The 25,104-nt window shown below is 34.7% G+C and overlaps 1 long non-coding RNA gene across 1 annotated transcript; it reads left to right on the forward strand.

Moving 5' to 3' along the window:
- The first annotated feature begins 826 nt into the window (after positions 1 to 826).
- LOC134282956 (uncharacterized) lies at positions 827 to 22,863 on the forward strand. Its single transcript, XR_009995392.1, has 3 exons — positions 827 to 890; positions 1,318 to 1,472; positions 22,623 to 22,863. It is a non-coding gene; the product is annotated as an uncharacterized LOC134282956 (long non-coding RNA).
- The last annotated feature ends 2,241 nt before the right edge of the window (positions 22,864 to 25,104 follow it).

Below are 25,104 nucleotides of genomic sequence, written 5' to 3' on the forward strand. Positions count from 1 at the left end.
TAGTTGATAGAAAAGCGGAATGTCGGCATAACTGAATTAGGTGTTAAGAGACAATGTGATACTGTAGGCTGAAATTGTTACATTTCGTCGAGTGCATTAAATTTTGAGCTTCCTGATATTAAAACCTTATTAAAACATGGTACATAAATAGTTCATTGTACACAAAAGCATAATACATACATTGCATATCGATTTGAACATCAAAATCACAAGTAATTGCCTACTTCTAGATATAAATTATCATTACTTACATGTGCCTTCTTTAGAATTAAATTTTGTAGACAACGACATTTTTAATCTTATTTTGAAAGACTTCTACATACATGTTTTCTTTTTCATATCTACATTTCATTTTATATTTATAGATGTGAAAACAAATAAACGACAATAGATTATTAAATATTGTTGTTTTGAATTGATTTCATTGTAAAAACCCTGTATAAGTATTTTCCATGTGATTTTAAAACCCCAAAATAAACTTTTTTCCATATATTTTCACAGAGTTTACATTTGTACATGAGATGTTCAGTATTTGTGTATTAAAAATCACCATTTCAAGGTTGGGCTGGATATTGCTCCCCCACCCTTTTTAATCATTCCTACTTAACATCAAAAAGTTTAGGATTTCCTAGAAAAAAAAATGCATCAATTAAAAGGAAATATGCAAAATATTCACATGAGAAAGGACATATTGATAAAAGTAATTTTCATTCCAGCTCACTGTAAGGAGGGAATGTACTATAAAGATTATGATTGCACTGAATGCGAAATTGGTTTTTTCAAAAGTACATTAAGTAAAATTATAACTCTCGAGAAGAATTTAAGGTGGAATTGTACAAAATGTCATCCTGGAACGACAACTCTTTCAAAAGGAGCAGACAGATGTATTGGTATGTGCTAGTTTCCATGACTCAGCCTCTATCATAAGAATGTACTAAGTATTTGACAGAAACAATAGTTTATTTTCACTTGATGAGATTTGCCTATCAGGGTTCGTCTTTTGTCTGTCTGTCTCCCTGTTTCTTACCATTTCTTTTTGCCCTGGTAGCTTTTATTCAAGAAAAAGATTCGTAGGCAGGACATTAATTTAATCATTTGCAAGATTCCTTATAAAGAGTAGAATCAATTTTGTTCAAGTCACGACCTGGACTTGGTTGAGTTAACGATTTTACCGATAGTTAAACTTATTTCTAACATTGATGCACTGCCTGAACGAAAGGAATAGTGAATAATTTTTTTAAAAGTTAATGTTCATTATTATCAACTTTATTAGTAAAGTTGTAAAATCTGTTAATGAAAATCTGGTTGTGTTTGTAGAACTGTGTTCGACAGGAAAAGAATATGACGCAAAAACAGAAAAATGTTACCCCTGTAAACTTGGTTTTTTTCAAAAACATCAGTGGAAGCAATATTAACTGTTCTTCGTGTCCAAATAACTACACTACCTAACATTTTGGAGCAATGTAAAAGAGGTAAAGTAATACTCAGTTGAATACTGTTCGTAAAATTGTACTCTTAAAAGGTATCATGATATATTTATGTTCCCCAAACGAAGTTGGGGAACATATTGTTTTTACTCTGTTTCTTATTATTATTATGTTCCCCAAACGAAGTTGGGGAACATATTGTTTTTACTCGGTTTTTTATTATTATTATTTTTCTTCTTCTTCCTGGGTACTTTTTTGTCCGCGAGTGATCTTGTAAACTGTTCATCCGAAGTAGGTAAAACCTTTTTAGGGTTAGTAGACATGTTATGTAGATTTGCGGAATCAAGGTCATTTTCCGCGCACGTGCTTGCAAGAGCGTGCACGTGCAACACGTGAAATGACCAGTATAATAGATATAGCCGTAACTTTTCTATTTTTTGACAATATGCTTTGAAACTCATAATATAAGTATATATTAGTTGTATATGCATAATGACATGTTTCTCGCGCACGTGCTTGCAAGAGCGCGCACGTGCAGCACGTGAAATGACTAATATAATAGATATAGCCGCAACTTTTCTATTTCTTGATGAAATGCTTTGAAACTCATAATATAAGGATATATTAGTAGTATAGACATGATGACATGGTCAAAATAGCAAGATCTCACGTGCATGCACGTGCGCTTCGCTCTGATTGGCTGAAACTAAAGTCTCAATATTTTTCATGTTTCTTGTAATAATCTTTTGAAATTTTGAACAAAGTCTAAAATTATGAAGATCTACAGCATGATATAAAAAATTTTCATGAAAGCATGCGCATGCGTGCGTGCTGTAATCTGATTGGCTGAAACTTTAAATGGCTATATCTACTTTGTTTTTTGACGAAATGCTTTGAAATTTAAAACATAGTCATGCAGTAGGATATCCTACAATACGATATAGAAAGAAAATCATTAAATCACGCGCATGCACGTGTGCTGCAATTTGATTGGCTGAAACTTTAAATGGCTATATTTATTTTGTTTTTTGACGAAATGTTTGGAATTTTAAATATAGTCATTCATTAAGATATCCTTCAATACGATTAAGATAAAAAATTCATGAAATCACGCGCATGCATGTGTGCTGCAATCTGATTGGCTGAAACTTCAAATGGCTATAACTCCCTTGTTTTTTAACCAAACAGGATGGGATTTAGAACATAGATAAATATAAGGGACTCCTACAAGTAGGTGTGTTCATCATGCACTTGCTTGCACGTGCGTGCACGTGAAATGAGTAAAATTAAAAATACACTCGAATGAATGTATTTTTTAATACTTTTGGATAACATCTTTGATATCAAGTATATTAAAATATATAGATAGAGTAGACAAGATAATATGGCCGTTACGCACATGAACACGCGTACAATGCTTAAATTTAAATATATTTTGTATTCTTCTGGGAAGACCTTGATAAGTTTAAATTCCATTAAGTATTTCTTATTTAATAGAGATTACAGGGAATATGGCACCAAAAGGGAGTTGGGGAGCGTTTGGGGAACATCTGTAACGGTCCCCGTTACAATTAGCACTAGTTATTATTATTATTATTATTATTATTCCTGGGAAAATTTTGTCCTCGAGTGATCTTGTAAACTACACATCCGACTAAGGTAAAATGTTTTTAGGGTCAGTAGACATGTTATGTAGATTTGCCGAACAAAGGTCATTTTGCGTGCACGTGCTTGCAAGAGCGCGCACGTGCAACACGTAAAATGACCGATTTAATTGATATAGGCGTAACTTTTTACATTTTTGATGAAATGCTTTGAAACTCATAATATAAGGATGTGTTAATGGCATAGACAATATGACATGGTCAAAATAGCAAGATCTCACGCGCATGCACGTGCGCTTCGCTCTGATTGGCTGAAACTTAAGTCTTTATATCTTTCTTGTTTTTCGACGAAATCCTATGAAATTTTGAACATAGCCATGCATTAAAATATCTTACAACATGATATATAGCAATTATCATGAAAACACGTGCATGCACGTGCGCTGCAATCTGATTGGCTTAAACTTTTAATAGGTATATCTCCCTTGCTTTTCAACCAAACAGGATGGGATTTGGAACGTAGATAGATATATTGAACTTCTACAAGAAGGTATGGTCATCATGCACGTGCATACACGTGCAACACGTGAAATGACCAATATTATGGATATAGCCTTAACTTTTCTATTTCTGGATTAAATTTTTGCAGTTCATAATGTATGGATATATTAGTATAGACAAGATGACATGGTCAGTATAGCAAGATCTCATTCGCATGAACGTGTGCTTCGCTCTGATTGACTGAAACTAAAGTCTCAATATCTTTCTTGTTTTTCATCATAATCCTTTCAAATTTTAACATAGTCATACATTATGAAGATCTACAGCATGATAGATAAGAACTATCATGAAAGCACGTACACTCACGTGTGCTGTAATCTGATTGGCTGAAACTTTAATTGCCTATAATTTTCTTGGTTAACAACAAAACAGGATGAAATTTAGAATATAAATAGATATGATAGATACCCATATTATACTTCATGTACTATCAAAATGCAATGCAGGGGCGTTTATGTAATGCTTTGATATTTGAAATATTGTATAAATGTTGACAAGACAACGATATTTGGAACACATACATGCGCGCACGTGCTATGTATAAAATGACAATTAACTAGGCTATTAAATGTTGCCATATCTTTCGGTTTTTTTTATGATACTGAATATACTAGTATGAAAAGCAATTTTAAATGTAGACAAGATGACATTGTCAACATGCTCATGCATGTACGTACATCACGCGATATGATCGATGTACTTGATATAGCGGTAACATTTATATTTTAGATGTACAGTGCTTTGATCCTAAGTTTACACTCACAGTGATACGTTTTCGAACCCCCGACGTAATGATAATCTCCGTACCCGCGATTCTAGAGCAGACACTCAAACCACTGTGTCACGTGTGCTATGGTACCCTTGCTAGCTGGATGATATGAATTAAAGTCGCTTCTTTAGTATATGTACCCTTTGATCCTTAATCACCCTCTGTAGTATGCTGGCTAGCATGTAACATAACTACATGGTGAACGCATGGTACAGTAAGCGTATGGATCATTAACCAGTCACTTCAAGTACCGTGAAAACTGGGGGTTCTAGCCAGTGCTGTTTTTTTTATAATAATAGTCAGTTGTGCAAAAGAGAGAGAGAGAGAGAAATAGAGAGAGAAAGAGAGAGAGAGAGAGAGAGAGAGAGAGAGAGCATAACATTTCATTGATCATCTTTTATTGAGGATATTAAATATGAATACATAAAAGCTTATACGATGAAATTTCAAAAGTACTTGTAAGCATAGAACGTTTTTTAAAAATAGCTGTTTTTCAAAACAACAGTAAATAAAGTATACCTTGCAATCGTCTGTTAGGCATGGTCAACTATTTTTACTTCTGCAAATGCTGGTTTGAATTGGTTTTATTTTATTTTTTTAAAAATAACGATATTCTAAATATAACCATTTATAACAATCTAAATTTAATCACTTGTGATATGACAAAATAAATATTAATATTTTTTAAATTCGCTTTCCCTTTATTGTTAACTGTTTATTTCATTTAAATTACACATCATATATATACACAGATAATGGTCTTGACAAACAGACAAGGAGCAAAGGGACGGCGTGGCACAGTCAGTAAGGCGCTGGTTTGAGACATGCTATGGGAGGACATGATCGGGACAAAGGTGAAACAAAGGCAGCAAGGAGCCTTAAAGCTATCGTGCAAAGTCATAAACCTATTATACGCAAGGAGCAAAGTGGTGTCCGCCATATTACTTATGCGAAGTTACAATTCCAAATATATGTGATCAAACTTTTACCTATAAATAAACACTTGTACTGTCTTCCGCTAAATTTTAGAAAATAAATACTATATGATGGGAAAAAATAATTGAAAAAAAAAATATTTTTCACAAAATAAGTACGCTTTCCTTTTTACATTGCTTACCAGATCAAGCATTTATAAACCTATGCATATAGGCCTCGGTAAACAAAAATCTGTCAAACAGACATTATTCTATATAGTGAGTGTTATACAATCTACAAAAAATCATTGGAAACTGGTGGTCGTTTTTGACATAACCCAAATAATTGTACACACTTTAGACGCAAATACAAATTAGGGTAACAAATTGTTGTTGTTTTTTTTTATTTATAAAGTACAAATTAAAAAAAAGGCATAGCAAATGAAAAAGAAAAATTGAATCTGTTGAAGGTGTATATATTTTTTATTTACAATTTTTTGCTTGTGTGAACAAATATTGGATATATAAATTATACTATCACTGATTTAGAATTATATTTTTTTGCGAATACAGATTTTAAGACCTACATCACTAAAAAAAAATGCATTGTTTATTTTCAATTATTGCATTAATAAATAAAACAAATACCAAAATTTTAAGAGAAATCTCTCTCTCTCTCTCTCTCTCTCTCTCTTCTCAGTTTCAACCCTATTTATAAGCTGCAGATCAGCTCGCTGGTCTAAAACAATTTAGGATAGTGCTAAACATTGAAAAAAAAGTGTTTATTTATCAAAAATGGTTTTTTTTTTCACCATATATTTCAACTTGAGTTTCTTATATATTCTAAATTTTACTTCATTCACAATAGAACTGCATGTGTACGTCGTGCACGAAGCGCAATGGACCGAATTATTTTGAAACCTAGTATGACAATAATTTTAAAAGCGATTATAGCCCGATGAAATTTCGGTTAGTAAATTTTTTAGGTGGTACATAATTTATATAAGAAAGAAATGGAAAAATACACTGGACAGACATCTCTATTTTTTCCAGCTGCATTTTAGCAAGCTACTGTACAGATCTGTAGCTAATATATTATAAAATGTTTGTTTAAAATTTTCAACTGAAAGCTAGAAAGATTTTTTTTCAAGAAAAAAACAAATTACATTATGAAAAGTTGTTGACAAGTTATTTACATGTGCAAGAGAACCATTTGCGGTAAATAGCAAAGTTCAGTTCTTCTTAATACATTGTACATGCATAAATCTCGCAAGGTAATTAAACGTTTTTATGTAGGAATTCAAAATGAAAATGTACACAACTACTTTGAATACTTCTACAAGTTTCAATGTGCTTTTAATATTATAAAAATTCCATTTTCCTGGGTTCAGAATTACATACACATGTAATACTTTTATTTTATGTTACATTTTTTCTAAATTGATGGTTTTGAATTGGATATTATTTTATTTAGAAATATGGACAATAAAAATCATTTACTAGTATGTAACAAATTAGCCTGAGTTGCTACAGGCAGAAAAACCTTATTTAAGATATGAAAAAAATCTCATTTTTAATTAAAATTCTTCAACATGCACATTTGACATTGGCGTCAGAAGCAAATTGAAAGCGGGGGGGGGGGGCTTAAGTGTAAAAAAAATTATACCTTCAATAAAACCTAACAAGCAAAATAAAAATTCCAAACACCACCAGTTTCCCCATTTTTAATCTACACTGCGATGTTTTTGTAGAAGGGGGGGAACCCATGCAGCGATTTCAATGTCTATACTACGTATGTATTTGGGAAAAAAAGTAGCCTCTTTACAACTTACTAAACTGTTATGCAACATACACTTACCATTTCCCCGCATGGTGTTACTGGTTTCTCTAAAGTTTAGCGTAAATAATATCATGACGTAATATTTCAATACAAATATAACTTTTCTTATTTTATGAGAATTTTGCAAGCATTATGATTGGCATTAAATTTAAAATTAAAACTTTTTTTTTGATTGCGGGGAAACGGTATATGCGTGATTTTGCGTTAGAAATAGGAAATTGTATATGCGTTAAAATGCGTGACTGCGGGGAAGGGGGTTAACATATACGAGACCAAGCACATTTTAAAGTCGTATTTATTTTATACATATGTCATATTTATTTTTAAACATATGTCATCTTCGCTAGCGAAAATGACATATGTAGACTCAACCCAGGTTCAAACTTTTACTGAAAATTGTATTGTTCTTTATATTAGCATTTAAAATTGTTTTCCCCTTTTTCAGGAAAATTAAATTGGCGAGGAATAATACAAAGTCATTTATCAAATATCATTGCCAAAAGTCAAAATTTGTTTATATGATTTCCAACGTTTTATTCTATTCACTTTTCTTTCAAGGAAAAGTTTAATCCACATATGCGTTGATGTACAATGCAAATACAAATATAATATAGGCCTTGAAAATTGTGGGTTTACCTTTTTCGTTTGGCTATTTCAATTTGTTTCTGTGTTTGTTTTCAGCGAACATTGTGCAATTAAGAGAGAGAGATAGAGAGAGAGATTTGGTTACAAAATACCGGTATGTTTACATTTTTAAAGATATATAATTTTAAATGTTACATTCAATATATCCTCAAAATATATGAAATTTTCTAAAGAATATATAATTCAAAATTTTACATTCAATATATTCAGAGTTTCTGTTGATAATTATTTTCTTCTGGGTAATATTTTCCCAGATAATAACTGCTCCCCGAACGGTCAATGAGATATGAAAAGATCGTTACTATTTTTAGAAAACTGGACAGGCCGGTATCACAGATAACCGGTGTTTTCATGTCGCAGGGCGTATACGGAATGTGTTGATGTAGGCGCTGAAAGAAAAATTTGGAAAGAATTCGCAGACAAACGTATGATCCATGATCAAGCTTGACTGTCTGGCGTCTGGTAAGCATTGTAATACGGTGTTTATAAATGGCAAAAAATTCACTTGCTTGTAAAATTGTAACATTTATTTTTTTATGAAGTTATTTTAGTTTTTACAATTTTTTTCAAAGCATTCAAAAAAATTGTATTGTATTAGTTTCTGAATCTTAGCGGAAGACAGTACAAGTTTGACTTATATTTTCGGGGGTTTAGTGTACACACTAGGCCTTCTGGAAGCGTGTGCAATAGCCCATGACCGCGATTGATCACATATAGGTGAAAGAAAATGGCGGCACCGCTTTGCTCCTTGCGTATATAGGTTTATGACTTTGCACGATAGCTTTAATGTTCCGAAGTTTGACATCAAGCTAGGATAGATTTCCCTCTTACAAGGTCCTTAAAATCGTTACGTCGGTATATCCCGGACGCCATTTCCTATAGTATGGAGCAGGTTGATTCGAGTAACGAACTGCTGCTAAGACAATTAGAGTTGACAAGTCAACTGACGGCATTTAGAAGCAGAACTGGATCACGAAGACCTTTGGTCTACCAAGTCACGCTATCCTCTGTTGGGAAGAGGGAATTTGTTAAATGGGCTGGTATCCAGGTCATAGTGTGAAGACTTTCATGCAAGCTCAACCCCCCTCGAGCTCATGACTGTTTCCAGAGGAAGTAGCAAACTGATTCTCTGCCGCAAATACTCTGTTTGGGGTTGGCGAGGGTCCGCCTGGGGAGAGTTTGACTGTTGGTAAGTTTAGCTCTCAAGCTGGACGGACCTGTGCTTGGTTAAGAGCACACATTGGTCACGGTTACCGGAGGGGTGGATATAAAGGCAAAAGAGTCATTGTCACTGCAAACTTTATCGAGACAAAAATACATGCAACATGAGCTCGACCGCGACCCGGGCTTTAAACTGTGGTCGCAATCAGATAGATTTTCATGCAAGCTTAGCCCCCCTCTAGTGCATGAAATCTTGTTTACAGAGGAAGTACCAAACTGATTCTCTGCCGCAAATACCCTGTTTATTAATTGGGGTTGGCGAGGGTCCGCCTGGGGAGAGTTTGACTGTTGGTAAGTTTAGCTCTCAAGCTGGACGGACCTGTGCTTGGTTAAGAGCACACATTAGTAACGGTTACCGGAGGGGTGGATATAAAGGCAAAAATACATGCAACATGAGCTCGACCGCGACCCGGGCCTAAAACTGTGGTCGCAATCAAAGAGAAGAGACAAAAAAACAAAATACTATGCAAGCAAATGAGCTCGACCGCGACCCGGGCCTCAAAAATGTGGTTGCAAATTAGCCCGAAAGATGTACAAACGAAAGCTCGACCGCGATCCGGGCTTCAAAAAGGTGATCGCCTTTAACATATGCATAAAAAGAGCCCAAACGCGACCTGGGCTTCAAATATGTGGTCGCATTTTAACTATTACATAATAGTCCTTATGATTAAAGGACCAATGTTTTTTTTAAATTTGGTACATGGCACCTTCAAGCCATGTGGTATGCCTTAACAACCATTAGATTTAAAGGATGAGAAAAAGTTCCTCTTAAACAAATTTATATAGAGTATATATATTAGAAATCACTGGGAAGGAAAAAAAACCCAGCTATTTGGCGAATACACATGGCTTGACTAAATGGCTAGCGTCCCCGTCGCGGTGCCGGGCGCCACACCTTTGCTTACCTGCCTGCAAGAAAAAATATATTTTAGGCACAGCTGAAAATTATTCAAGGAAAAATGACGATAGGGCTAAATAGCCAATGTGTGGTGGCAAATAGCCATATACATGTACCTACTTTTGGAAAAATCTAATTATGCTGTTAAAGCAAATACTGCTTATGTTATGGTCACTTGAAGAAAATAAAAAAAAAAAAATTGAAAGAAAATTAGCATATGGATACTCGTTTCAGGAAAATGAACTCAATTGATGCATCACCTCTACAATTGGTTGGTCTTTGCTTCAAAATGCGCCAAGAAGACAAGTTATCGGAGGAACACCTAAAATTTGTCGATTCTATAACAAATCAAGTTCAGCAGGATGTGAAAGTCATTAAAGAACATCACCATGAAGTAGAACTAAAGCTTTCTGCCACTAAAAAAGAAGAGGCCATCCTAAAAAGAAAATTACATGAGTCTGAAAGGGAAATACAAAAACTGAAAGAAAAGAATAGAAAACTTGAATGTAATTCAGCAGATATCAAGGAAAAGTGTCGAGAATTAGAAAGTGAACTCGACACAAGCTGGATTGAGGATGTTTACACCAGTGGTACTTGGGTTTCAGAGGAGGTTGAGAGTAGTGGTGCTTTAAAGTCAAAAGAGATTGTTGATATTAATAATCCAGTAAAGACACAAATGGAAACAGCAAAAAACAATTCAAAGATGTAAAGAAACATCCATTTGATCGACTATCGAGAGAAAATGCAAAAGTAAAAAAAAAAACTGTCAGACAAAAAAGGAAAGACACGTATTCAAAAGGAAAGTACCACGTTCTTGTACACAAACTTTAATCATATTGGATTACGGACCATGACAATAAACAATGCTCTATTGGTGCCAGAAAATAAGAGTGATAGAATCGATTTCGAGATAACAGAAAACTATACTTCTTTCTGAGGACTTGTTACAATTTCTTTCTGATGTTGTATATTTCTCAAAAATAATCTTTTGGAAAAAAAACGTTGTAATTTGTACTGTGCAGTGCCAATATTTTTTGCCACTTGAAGATAGAAAATATCAAGTTTTGTAATAAATAGTAATGTCAACTATGTAACCATAACATGATAATGACTTATTCACATGTATCACAAATATGATATGTCGTTTTATATTGCAAGTAGTCTTTTTTCAAAATTTTGTTCTTGCCATATAATATTGTATTTGTACATACGCTATCATGATAATTAAATAAAACAAAATATGGCACCTTCAAGCCATGTGAGTTTATTACAAAGAAATATTCGAAATTTGGATAGATTTTACATAAAATTGAATTTGGAAACAGTACTAAATGTTAAAGAAATAATGGGACGAAAACACATGGCTTGAAAACGGCTGGCGTCCCCGTCGCGGTGCTGGGCGTCACACCTTCACTATAATGCCTACAAAGAAATTAAATATATATAATTATTAGTCAAAAGGAAGATTAAGGTTGAAAATAGTCAATGTGTGGCGGCAGACAGCCATATACTTAGTATGTTGTATTGTTTGTATCTGTAGACTTAATGAATATAAATTGTTAAATTCACAGGAGCTTTTTATGAATTCACAAACCAGGATATTTTTTTAACAAATGAAATTATTGAACTGAATTATCTACATTAAAATTTTAGGAAATTTATAAAGAGCTCCCAAGGAGGTATAAAAGAACGTGCTAATATACCTCCTATTTTAGAATGTGAAAATACAATAAATCTATCTTTTCAGGCCTAAATCAAGCTAATCACGGGCAATGAAAGTACAGTTATGGCCAAGCGAAAACGATCCCTTTCAAGTCGGAGAAAAAGAGATAAAGACAAAAGAAGAAAACGATTAGAGCGAGATGAAATGAAACCGTACTTGATATATAAACCAGTCGATGAATCTTGGAGATTACAAACTGCACAAGAATTTAAACTAGACAACATAAACTGTCCGTTTGAAAATGAGGAATCATCTACAGAATTAGGATATCCATCACTGCTACATGAAACAAAACCTGATGGAAACTGTTTTTTTAGTGCCTTGTCATATATAATAACTGGTACAGAAAAATACCATTCTCAAATCAGATCACATATTTGCAATCATCTCCTTGCACATCAGGATGAATTAAGCAACGCTCTTCCAAACAAGTACTACGGAAATGTAGAAGCATATTTATCAGATACATCAATGCAATCCGAAAGAATATGGGCGACTGAAACAGAAATATTCACTGCCGCAGATATGCTTCAAGTTGATATATATGTATATTCCAAATATGGACCGCATTGGAAATGGATGAAACACAGTCCTTCACAATCCGATGTGACAGATGGAATTTATCTCTACCATCGAAACTTGAATCATTATGATGTTGTTCTTAGTGTTCAAAAAGAAAATCCAACGGCTGTCAAGAAAAAAGATATGTATGCTAAAAACAAGGAAGACTATAGGAAGAAAGAAAATATGAAATATACTTCAGACCGAGAACTGCGACGACGTAAAATTGCAGCTTCTAAGGAGAAATATAAAGAAGACAAAAAGTTTCAGCAGCGGTTAAAGGCAGCTTCGAAGCAGAAATACAAAAAGAACATTAAATTTCAGCAGCGGTTAAAGGCAGCTTCGAAGCAGAAATACAAAAAGAACATTAAATTTCAGCAGCGGTTAAAGGCAGCTTCGAAGCAGAAATACAAAGAGAACATTAAGTTTCAGCAGCGGTTAAAGGCAGCTTCGAAGCAGAAATACAAAGAGAACCTAACTTTTCAAGAGCGTACAAAAGCAGCTTCTAAACAGAAATACAAAGAAAATGAAGCATTTCGGCAGCATGTTAAATCAGCATCTAAGAAAAAATACAGCGAAAATTTGAACTTCAAGAAATGTGTTCTTTACTACTCACTCAAGAAGTACAGATCTAATACCATCTTTAGGCAAAATGTAAAAGCGTCATCAATAAAACGGTATGCATCCAATTCTTTATTTCGCCATAAACTGAAAATGCTCCTGTTCCAACAATATCACAAGAATCCCGCAATTCCAATAAAGAAAAAAGAAGCCGTGAATCGAAGACGCAAAAATCTTCACGTTGCATTGCAAACATTTACTAAGAACATCAAGAAAATTCCATCATATCCATGTACTGTGTGTGCGAGGACGCTTTACAAATCTCAAGTAAAGATCTGCAACCGCTCCAAGTATTTAAATGGCAAGTTCGCAAGTAATGCTAAAAGATGTTTAAGTGGACAGTATACTTTCGAGTCGAAGGAGTGGATCTGCCATACATGTGACAGACATTTGTGTGCAGGTAACATGCCACCGCAGGCTCTTGAAAATGGATTACACCTTTCAATCGTGCCCGAGGAGCTAAAAACGTTAAACCACCTCGAAAGACAACTTGTTGCTCTTCGAATTCCTTTCATGAAACTCCTCTCACTTCCAAAGGGTGGACAAAAAGGTGTCAAAGGACAAGTTGTAAACGTCCCGTCGAACATCAGCAGTGTCACGACTTCTCTGCCTAGAACTATTAATGAAGCTCAGATGGTCAAAGTTAAACTTAAAAGGAAACTGTCATACAAAGGACATTACCAGTACGAATGGGTGAGACCAGAAAAGGTAAAAGAAGCAATAGAGTTCCTGAAAAGAAATAACCCATGGTATTCAAATATAGCACTCAGTGACAGTTGGTTTGACCCAGAAACCGATTCAGATTTAGTTAAAGTAGACGAACAAGAAAATTCTTCGGATGAAGAAAATGAAAGTTCAGAACAGGAGAATTTGACAATGCACACACAACCAGTAGAAACGTGTTCTCAGCCTGTTGATATAGGACAAGAGTATCTAGACACAGAGAACAAAGTTTTTTGCATTGCGCCCGGTGAAAATCAAACACCGCAAAGTATCTTCCAGGAAAAAGGAGCGGATGCAATGGCTTTTCCAAACCTTTATCCAGATGGCAAATTCGGATACTTTGAAGATCGACCTATAAAACTGTCCCCTACAAAATACTTCAATGCCCGCTTATTTTGCGCCGACAAAAGATTCGCAAAAGATAATCAGTTTATCTTCTTTGCTCAATTCATGATTGAAATGTCAAACATTCGATCAAACATATCTATAGCCTTACGGAAAGGGAAAGGAAATACAAATGATGGAGGTAAAGTAACGGCGTCAATGCTTACTAATGCTAATGATTTACAGAAAATTCTTAAATCAGATGCTGGTTTTCGTTTCTTACAACCAGTACGCGGATCGCCTCCATATTGGCAAAGAACAATGAAAGATCTATACGCCATGATTCGGCAGTTAGGAATCCCGACATGGTTTATAACGTTTTCCGCTGGTGAAACTAGATGGGATGAAACAATCAATGCATTAAAAGACCCGGAAGACCCAAGATCACCTGGAGATATAGAATGGACAGAAAAATGCCACCTTATAAGGGAAAACCCTGTGATGTGTGCCCGATTATTTAATAACCGTGTGCAAAGACTTTTCACAGACTTAATTATGTCCCCTTCACAACCAGTCGGAGACGTAGTGGATTTCTTCTACCGAACAGAGTTTCAGCAGCGCGGCTCTCCACATATCCATTGTTTATTGTGGGTCAGGAATGCACCTAAATTAAACGAAAACACAGAGAAAGAAATCTGTACTTTTGTTGATAAATATGTATCATGTTCCATGCCAAATGAGAAAAGCGATCCTGAACTCCATGATATTGTTAATGCTGTACAGGTTCACAGTAAGACACACACAAAGTCATGCAAGAAGAACTCAACGACATGTCGATTTAATTTCCCTAGGCCTCCAATACGCAAAACGTTTCTTGTAAAAGTCACAGAGGAAGACAATGAAAACAAGGAGAGAGAAAAAAATCAAACCACTAACATGCCAACACTTCAGGAAATTGAACACCTATGTAAATCTGGTGCCGAGAGATCTCCAAAACAAATTGTTAAAGATATATGGAGAATAATCAACTCAACAGAATCTAACTTAACATTTGATGACATTCTACTTGCTTGTAATATTACTTACGCCAAATTCAAGGAAAGTCTGTCTGCAAATACGAAGAAAAACACGATATATTACAAAAGAAACGTAGAAGATGGTTGGGTTAACAATTACAATCCAACTTTACTGCGTGCATGGAATGCAAACATGGACATTCAATATGTTATGGACCCTTACTCATGTGTAGCTTATATACTATCATATATCAGCAAAGCAGAAGCCGAAGTCGGCGAACTTATAGGAAATGCACAAAAAGAAGCACGAGAGGGCAACAAGGATGCGGCTACTGCAATGAAACACATTGCTCAGGTTTACGTCCAAAACAGAGAAGTGTCTGCACAGGAAGCTGTTTTCAGAGTTTGCAGCATGCATTTGAAAGAATGCTCAAGAGAAGTTGTATTCATTCCCACAGGAAGCAATGCAATTAAGATGAGTCTTCCTTTGAACATACTGAAATCACGAAAAGGAAACAGTGAAAATATATGGATGTCCTCCATCATTGACAAATATTACGCTCGACCAATTGGACAACCATTTGATGAACAATGTTTGGCAGAGTTCTGCTCATATTACTCTCTCTATCCAGCCTCTAGACCTCCAACTTCTTCCAAAAAAGGTGCACAGCTATTGCACTATGAACTGAATAATGGACTAGGGTACATAAAAGAAAGAAAGAAAGGAAAACAAGCTGTCATCCGCTACCCCCGATTCAATCGCTTGAAGCAGGAAAATGATTACTTCCTGACATTGCTTCAACTGTACCTACCACACAGAACTGTAATAATCAAACCTGAAGAATTCTTCAATTTTGAACATTACATTTTCAATGGAAAAATCGGAAAAAGATCCGTATTGAACATCATTAATGAAAACAGAGCTCGCTTTGAGAGGGATGCAGATGATTTAGAGAAAGCATGGGATGATGTACAGGAGGGCCGCATCGGAGAAGACGCATGGGCAGCAGTAGCCCCTGAATGTGAAGCAGAAAGACTCACACTGCAGGAGAAAAATACAAGCAAAGTTAATAACGAGGACGAAGACATATCTCCAGATATCGAACTTCTGGCGATTTCTAAAAAATCGTCTACATCTACCCAAGCTGGAATCATACAATATCAGAAACCTAAAATTTCTCCTACCAAAATACAAGATTCATTAAGAAAAATGAATTTGATTCAACAACAAGTATTCTACAAAGTAAGAGAATGGGTATTTGAAGTAGCATGGAAAAAGTCTCCTGATCCCTTTCATCTGTTTCTAACCGGAGGAGCAGGAACAGGAAAATCGCATCTCATAAAATGCATATATCACGAAACAAACAGAATTCTATCCAAAACACTTGAAACACCTGATGCTTTATCGGTGCTTATAACAGCACCAACTGGAACAGCTGCATTCAACATAGGCGGTATGACTTTGCATTCAGCATTTGGGATTAGCAAAAATATTAAACTCCCATACACGCCTTTGGGGGAAAACATCCTAAACTCGCTAAGAGCAAAATATGAGCACTTAAAACTCCTTATCATTGACGAAATTTCGATGGTAGACCACAAACTTCTAACATACATCCATGGCAGGCTGACCCAAATTAAACAATCTAAGAAGGTGTTTGGAAATGTTGCAATTTTAGCTGTTGGTGATTTCTACCAGCTTCCTCCAGTGAAGGCATCTCCTCTGTACAAGCTAAAGGATTCTATAATTTTAGATCTCTGGAATCCATTATTCCAAATTGCCAGCCTGTCTGAGATCATGCGTCAAAAGGAAGATGTAAAGTTTGCCGAAATGTTAAATCGTCTAAGAGTCCGATTGCGGGGAGAACCATTGCAACAAACAGACTTACAACTCCTTCAGTCTGTTTCTAAAGAGTCAATTCCGATAGAGTCAAAGAATGCTTTGCATATATTTTCAACCAACAACGAAGTGGATGCACACAATGAACAGATGGTAGAAACAGTCTGCAGTCCATGTCTGTACTCAACAGCCAAAGATTACACAAAAAGTACCTCAGGTACGCTGCTCTTGCGAAAGCTACCCTATTCCTCCTCATCGCCAGAAAACCTACCAGACATAATCAAACTTGGAATCAATGCACGGGTTATGCTAACAAGAAACATTGATACAGAAGATGGTCTTGTTAATGGCGCATTTGGTACAATATCTGCTATAGAGGTCAGGGGAAATGACATCGATGCGGTATATATACAATTTGATAACGAAAACATTGGCAGAAAAGCCATCTCCACCACAGTTTCAAATGTACAAGGATCAGAAAAAGCTGTCCGTATAACGCCATATGAAGATGTTCTTGTAGGACGAAATGCACTCAGAAAACAATTGCCACTTAAGCTGGGTTGGGCAGCAACCATTCACAAAGTGCAAGGGATGACAACAACACAAGTAGTAGTTTCACTTCAAAAGATATTTCAACCAGGAATGGCATATGTAGCATTAAGTAGAACAACTACATTACAAGGACTCAACATCTTGCATTTTGACACAGATTGTATTTTTGCGTCAGCAGAAATTAAGGAATCACTTTCTAGCATGCCAAACTACCTCCTCCAAACTGGTGTTGATGACAAATGTTATTGTCTGAAACTATTGTTGCATAATACAGAAGGTCTCCTCTCACATAGGAAAGACATTGAAAACGCTGGTTTTGTGAATGACTCCCAAGTTATATGTTTCACAGAAACATGGCTTACCAAGAAAGACTACGTACCTCCCAGCTTAATTCCAAACTCAGATGTTCACGCAGTCTATCGAGAGGATGCATACACATCCTCTGATCCCATATTTCGACAACTAAAATCACAGGCTAAGGGTGGGGTCGCAATATTTACAAAAGATGTCAAACATACAAGGTACACGACCAAAGTAAAGGACTTAGAGTGTGTGTCAATACAAATATTAGAACCAACAGCGGTAGCGGTGTTCGTGATATACAGACCTCCAATATATCCAATGGATAAGTTTAAAGCCAAAATCAGCTCTCTATTATCCCAAATCAATCAAGAAATATCCTCCCCAGTGTTGATTCTGGGCGATTTCAATGACAACTACTTTGGAAAACCATCTCTAAAAACGTTGTTTACAAGCTATGGCTACCAACAACTTGTGAACAAGCCAACGACAGAGAGTGGCTCTTGTCTCGACTTGGTGCTCGCAAAAGACTTCCCAGAAGATCCAAATGTGACAATTGAACATTTGTATTATAGTTTCCATGATGCGATTTCTATTAAATTGTAAAATTTGTAAAGCAATGTAACAACTGTTCGATAGATGCACAATGAGAATGCAAAATGTACATACAGATTCTATATAACTCATGTCTATTGTAATATAACAATTGTGTTTATTGTACATTTATTGTCATACATGTTAATTGGATAAGAGAGAAAATGCACGATGTAACTTATTAATTTAAATGTTCTACAGATGCGCGATAATAATGATTAAAGCTATATACAGATTTTATTCAATTCATGTCCATTTTAATATAGAGCATATGTTTATTGTACATTTATTGTCATACATGTTAATTGATTATGAGAAAAAACGTTAAAAAAAAAAAAAAAAAAAAAAAAAAAAAAAACACTGTCGTCGTCTGCTAGGCGGCCTGATGAGCCCTTACAGGGCGAAACGGTGTTCAATACATTTTGGACATAAAGCATTTGTTATGTGTTGTTTGTTATGTGGCATACTTAGACCTTACAGGTTTAATTAGTGGAGAAATAGTCAGACAGTCATTTTCATATACTTACCGCCTCTCACATGGTCCGCCGTGTGAGGGGTATTTTTTTTCTTATATACGCTAGAGGAATATTTTTCTTCTTGGCATGGAGAGCTCTGAAAGGAGGAATCAGTGTCGTGCATCATGACATTGCGACGTCTTGATGAACCCTTGCATTGCACGGCGAAAAAGTAAAATATACGGAATGACATTGTCGTCGTCTCCTAGGCTGTCTGATGACCCTTCGGAAGACTAAAAAGTGTAATGTTGAAAAAAAGAAAGACAAAGTTCCTTTCTTAAAAATGTTTCCGAAAAATTACAAAATCTTATATGTCTTGAATTGCAATCTGTGTCTTTATATGCCTTGCGAGGGATTCTCATGGGATGACAACATGTTTCTTGTATACACATTAAGACACTATTATAGTAATGCAGGCTGTCTGATGCAGGGCCTGTTTTTAATCAACTATAGGTTACTTTGTGTCAAAGTTAACAAATAGTAAGGGGACAGTGATGTCTTAACATTGCCATTCACATGGTCCGCCATGTGAGTGGTGTTTTTTTTATTAAAAGGAAAACAATCTTTTCTGAATACATATATATAGTTTACTTGTGTCAAAGTTAGCAGTGATGTCTGAACATTGCCATTCACATGGTCCGCCGTGTGAGTGGGTTTTTTTTATTTAAAAAAAAATCTTTGTGAATTAATAATCTCCCATATACGAACCCTCTAAATACAACCATTCACATGATACGCCGGGTGTCTTTTGTTTACAGAGAAGAGGGTCTTTTCTAAATATTGCGACTCGCATGGTAACTGAGTCTGAGTGCTTAAAATATTTTTTTTTAAATTTCTTGTTGAAATAGGAAAACTGCCTTTTCTAAATATTTCTATTCACATGGAACGCCCTTGTTTGCCATTAAAATACTTCTTAAAATATTTAAATTGTATTAAATATAAAAAAGTGTTACACATCTTTAGTGAAGTTTGTAGAGAAAGGTATCAAAACGGAAGATGGGGAGCTAATGCAATCAATTTTTTTTATAAGAAATACGATTTACAACAGTAGATCAAGAACCAAGTTAATACGCCAGTTTATGTAGATAGAGGCGCAAAAAGTACATTTCAACATGGAGGTGGGACATTTTCGCGTGTAAAAGAACGATATTTATGTTCTTAAAATTTACATAATGTTCAGCAGTGATGCATTTGATGATTTATCAAGCTCAACTATGCATATTTACAAATCTACTATTAATTTTCGGGTACTTGAAAATGAAAGAAACGTCATAGTTTTTATAAAAAGTAACCGAATTTCTTGATTGTACGAACATTTTCTAAAAAGTTAGTGTTTTTAAAGTCATAATAAGGAAAAGAATCAATATGTCATTAAGATTCCCGACGTAATCAGATGCATGTGCACCGTATTTATCAGAGGTCCATATCTCTTCCCTCGTCCGAAAAGTCTCACATCCACTGATATTTTCTTTTTTGTTTCGATTTTTTTGCTTCAAAAATGATGCCTTTACTTTAATTAGGTTATTCTCAAGTTGTAGAGTGCATCCTGACAATCGCGTAGTAATGATAAACCGGTATATCGATGATGCAATCACAGTATCAAATATCTGTCCCACCTTTTTGTTTACGCGGCAACGAAACTCCCCTCCTCAACGAAAGAGCGCACCAAGGGAGATAATCTCGAAACTTGCGTATTGGGTCGATATTTCCTTATTCTGATGTAGTCTGCGACAGTCACCCTAATTCTTTTTAATCCTAGCAGTCGTTATACAAAATAACAAGCTAATTCAGAGAATTTGTGTCCCCCGCTTAGGGAAAAAGTAAACCATGCACAGTTGGAGGGTCGGGGGGGGGGGGGGGGGTCGGATCCCCTTTACTGAATTTGTAGAATAATTAAATGTATACTGAAGCAAATAAAATATCCCAATATGGATAAAAAGGTTTGATTGATTATTCTTTATCATGTGTGTAGAGGATCCTTTTTATAATGATTTTATGAGTTTGTACAAGCCAGACGTCAGAAATCTTTCATTTCACATGCTGAATACTATCATTTAGTAAAAAAAAAAGTATTTCGAAAAAAAAATTGGATTGTCCGGGAATCGAACCCGGGCCCTCTCTCATCGAAATCGAGAGACATACCACTACACCACGGATCCTCCTTTAACTACTGAAAATTATATACACATATGAAGTCACATACATGCATATATTCACGTTCGATATATTGTCAAAATTTTACACAATGTATGATGTCTAATTTAAAGCTTTATTAAACAGTTCTAATAGATGTAATAAGAAATATAAAGTCCGCCGGGAACCTGTTTTATACGTAATAACTCTCCTTCATGCCCCTGTGCTAAAAATAGCGACATGTAATACATAAAATACTATTAAAACAAACGGGTCGGGACTCTTTGAGAGGGGTGAGAGAGGTCCTAGGGACTTTTGGTATAAAATTACATTGCAAAAGCTCAAAATCCTCTTGAAATATCGCCTGAAAAGAATAGTGTTACACACAAACAGAATGTATACATTTATGACCTTGAACTTTGACCTTTTGACCTCAAAATCAAAAGGGGTCTTTCTTAGGCCACAGGGAGTTGTTATGTAAAATTTCATTGCAAAAACTCAAATGGTTCTTGAGATATCGTGTGGAAACGAAAGTGTTATAACAGACAGAATTTGCAAATTTATGTCCTTGACCTTTGACCTTTTGACCTCAAAATAAATAGAGGTCTTTCTTAGTCCATAGGAATTTGCTATGCAAAATTCCATTGCAAAAGCTCAAAGGGTTCTCGAGATATCATGTGGAAACGAAAGCGTTACAGACAGACAGAAAGACGGACGGACAAACCCAAATTAATATCCCCCACTTTTCAAGCGGGGGACAAAAATAGTTACAATATAGCTAGCGTACATTGATTGATTTGTAATAAATATCGATTTTTCATAAAAATACAGTAGCTACTGTTAATTTATTTATAATACATCTATACTTGACAAATTTAGTCTCAGCCTGAGGACGGATTCAGTAAAAATTTAATATTTAATGTTGCATTTCTAGGAGTACACTTTATGAATATTAATTATAATGATTATAAAGGACTTTCGTAATTTTTTGTCACGTAATTCCAGTATAGTTCCATACATTGTCGAAATGGTCTTAGCCTTTGAAATTTGTGATACCAGGGATCCTGTTGTTAAACCTTAGAATATGTTCACTGTATTCTTAGAATTGTTAAATAAATGGGATAAGCGAAAGTATCTTTTTTCAATCTTTATGGATGATAAAGTCCTCTTCCCATTAGAAATATTTTGGATACATTTCAATTAGGATAAGGAACAATCTTATCAAGAAAACACTTGGTAATTTTAAACGATCATTTAATAAATAAATGTATCCGAGCAGTAACAAGACCAGGTCACGTTTAAATCTTTATTAACAGCAATAAACAGCAATGGCATATGCCTATAAAATAATATACATAATTATAACTTCAAATAGAATGAAAAATAACATAAGTTATGAAAAAATGACAAGTTATAAAAAAGAAAAGTATTTCAAAAGAAAATACCTTTACGGACAGCACGGCCTCGAGAAGTTGTGACCTTGAAAACTGGCTGGCGGGACAAGTAATTTCAATCGAACATGAGTATTTATACCTAGACCTACTGCGCTAGTGGATTGACTTGATTTTAAAAATACGCCAGTCAGGAATGAGATTACAAAGAGTGATTGACAAAAGCCTTTACAAAATGTTAGAATCATACTCACTTAATTCAATAATCGAATAAGAAATAAGTTAACTAAAGTGAGTACGGTATTAGCCTAAATAAATATATGAATTAAATATGTAATTACTTGGTCACATAGATCATACCGATATCAACTGTAAGAAATGAGGAAAGTGCAAAAACAAAACAAAAAACCGAAAAGCTAAGATCAATGTTTTCGAAATTATGCATTTCAGCTAATTGCTGGTTCCCATGTAACAGAGTGCATAAGCCAAAGAACTATACAAATGAACAATTGGCAAAAGTAATAGAAGGGTTGAAGAAAGAACTTATTGTTAATAAAACACAACTTTCGTCCAACACGAGAAAAAAGATCAGCGTAATGGACAGTCGTCCGTCATCTCAGTCGATTGGAGTGTTGGGTGTTGTCATGATCACCACGGTGTTTGCCGTCATTATTGCAACTGACTTCATGATTTTGAAAGAACACGTTTCTATGTTTCTAAACATCATCAAATATTTTCTAACTAGAGACTAATGTTAAGAGTTAAAAATCAATTTCTCTGAATATATTTTTTGAAAATTTTGATTTTAGTTAATTTTAAACACAAACACATGTTGAAGTTTCCATTTCATACTTCATTTTTCTACTTATCTTTTGTTATTCATAGTATTGTGATGTGCATAAAACTTTTAGAATAAAGTTTCCTTTGACGTATTACTTTAGTTGGATACTTTTTTCTACAATGGTTTAAAAATTGTCATATTGTTCCTTCGTTGTATATATTACTTGCACATCATGGAATAAAATACCTTAAATCGTTCGAGGCTACAACTGTGTCCATTGTTTCTTAATTCTCAGAAGGGAGAAAGTAGGGGTTGCTTTGCAGAATATTTCTATTGTTTTTAAGAACAAAATATCCAAAAAGTTGGTAAAAAGAAACTTCTCAAAAATTTATATCCGAATATGATCCCTTTAAAACAAAGAACTGCATTGTCCAGCCTTCTAAATTTGAGAAAAATTTTTGTTTCTTTCGTATGATTACATCTATAAATTGATATTTTATTTATACAAGTATTATGATATGCTACATGTAGCTATAAGATTGAAGTTCGTTGTTTAGCGTCTCTCTCGAGTTTTTTTATCAATATATGGAGAGGCAACCACTTATCGATCGAGAGCTGCAGATTTTGTCCTATACTCGGCACTCACGGCCAGTGAGCAGCAAGAAACCTCTTTTGTTCCAACGTATTCTGCGACACTGGATTTCGTTTTATATCCGAAGGATACTATCAGATTGAATTAATTCTCTAAAAATATAAATAAGTAAATTATAGCACGAAATATCCGACTTTTTCGAGGATTATTTCCCGATTTTGATATTTTACATGCCAGGAAAACGTCAGAACTGGTGCCATAACGAAAACTGGAAATTTCGCCGTCTCTCCAACAGGAGTTGATTTTCGATACTTGCAAACCGAACAGAATGCCGAAATCTGAATTTATCAAATTTAGCACAATGCTTCTAGTATTCACTAATATCAATGAAAAGAAAATATCGCTCCACATTTCGTAACAGGACTTGCAAGATTTAAAAAGGCACGAAATGAAGACAAATCTCGACAGTCTTATTAAAGTGTTTTCATCTGATTGTATATTTTATAAATGAACCATAAAAGCAAAAGTGGTAAGTACTAAAAGTATTGTACTATCAATAAATTTGAGTTTGACATTTAATTCAGTTTGCAAGTGTCTGAAATACACCCGAAAATGCTGACTCCTAATTCCCGGTTTTCGTTATGTCACCGGTTCTGACGTTTTCGTGGTACTTAAAATATCACAATCATTTAAAAGCCAGGAAAACGTCAGTTAAGATTACTGTAACAAATTGACATCAAGGTCAATTTGTTGATAATACTTTCATCTCATGTGGGCTAACAAGCATTTACCGTCAATTTATCATCGTATAAAAATATTTCAGCACGTAATGAAGATGAAGGATATGGAGATAACGAACGGTATTCAATATCAAAGTCCATAAAACAATATATAAATATTGCATGTAGTTGAGTGTAACATTGAAAATTTCCACCCGAAGAAAACCATTGTACATGAAAGTATAATATTACCATTGTACATGAAAGTGCAACATCAGAGGTGGGATCAGGTGTCATGGAGAAGTGATAGAAGTAATAGTATCAGCATACAATTAAAGAATCAACAAATAATGACGGACGAAGCATTAGAAAGTGAAATGAAAGTGTCGGCATAATGTCAAACTATTATCCAGCATATACCGGTATAATAGAGAAAAGTCATCACGACAAAAAATTTATCCACAGAACACAATTAAAGGGTTCCATAGCTAGATCATATACTTGTAATTGTATTGTCATTGGAAACCCTAGTCTTTGTTGCCATTTTTATAATTATTCTGTCGATTGTTCCAGAACACGAAACTTCCTTTAACGACTTTTATGGTTCATTGTGTGTTATATAATGCTTAGATAGATGAATAAAGAACCAAAATTATTTTGACAAATTGTTTTACAAAACCTTGAAACATTTTTTTTTCAAATAGTGAACCGCATCAATACGCATATTTGAAATAATCATTTAATATGAAAAACATTCAAAAAAGTGTCGAATAATACCTAACTTCTGAGAAAAAATTGGCATTTTAAAATTTTACCTTACTCCCGCGTGCTCGGGTTACT

Source organism: Saccostrea cucullata, unplaced genomic scaffold (assembly GCF_032062105.1).
Source record: "Saccostrea cucullata isolate Sc308-1 unplaced genomic scaffold, CSIRO_AGI_Scuc_v1 ctg3993, whole genome shotgun sequence".
NCBI classification, from domain to species: domain Eukaryota; kingdom Metazoa; phylum Mollusca; class Bivalvia; order Ostreida; family Ostreidae; genus Saccostrea; species Saccostrea cuccullata.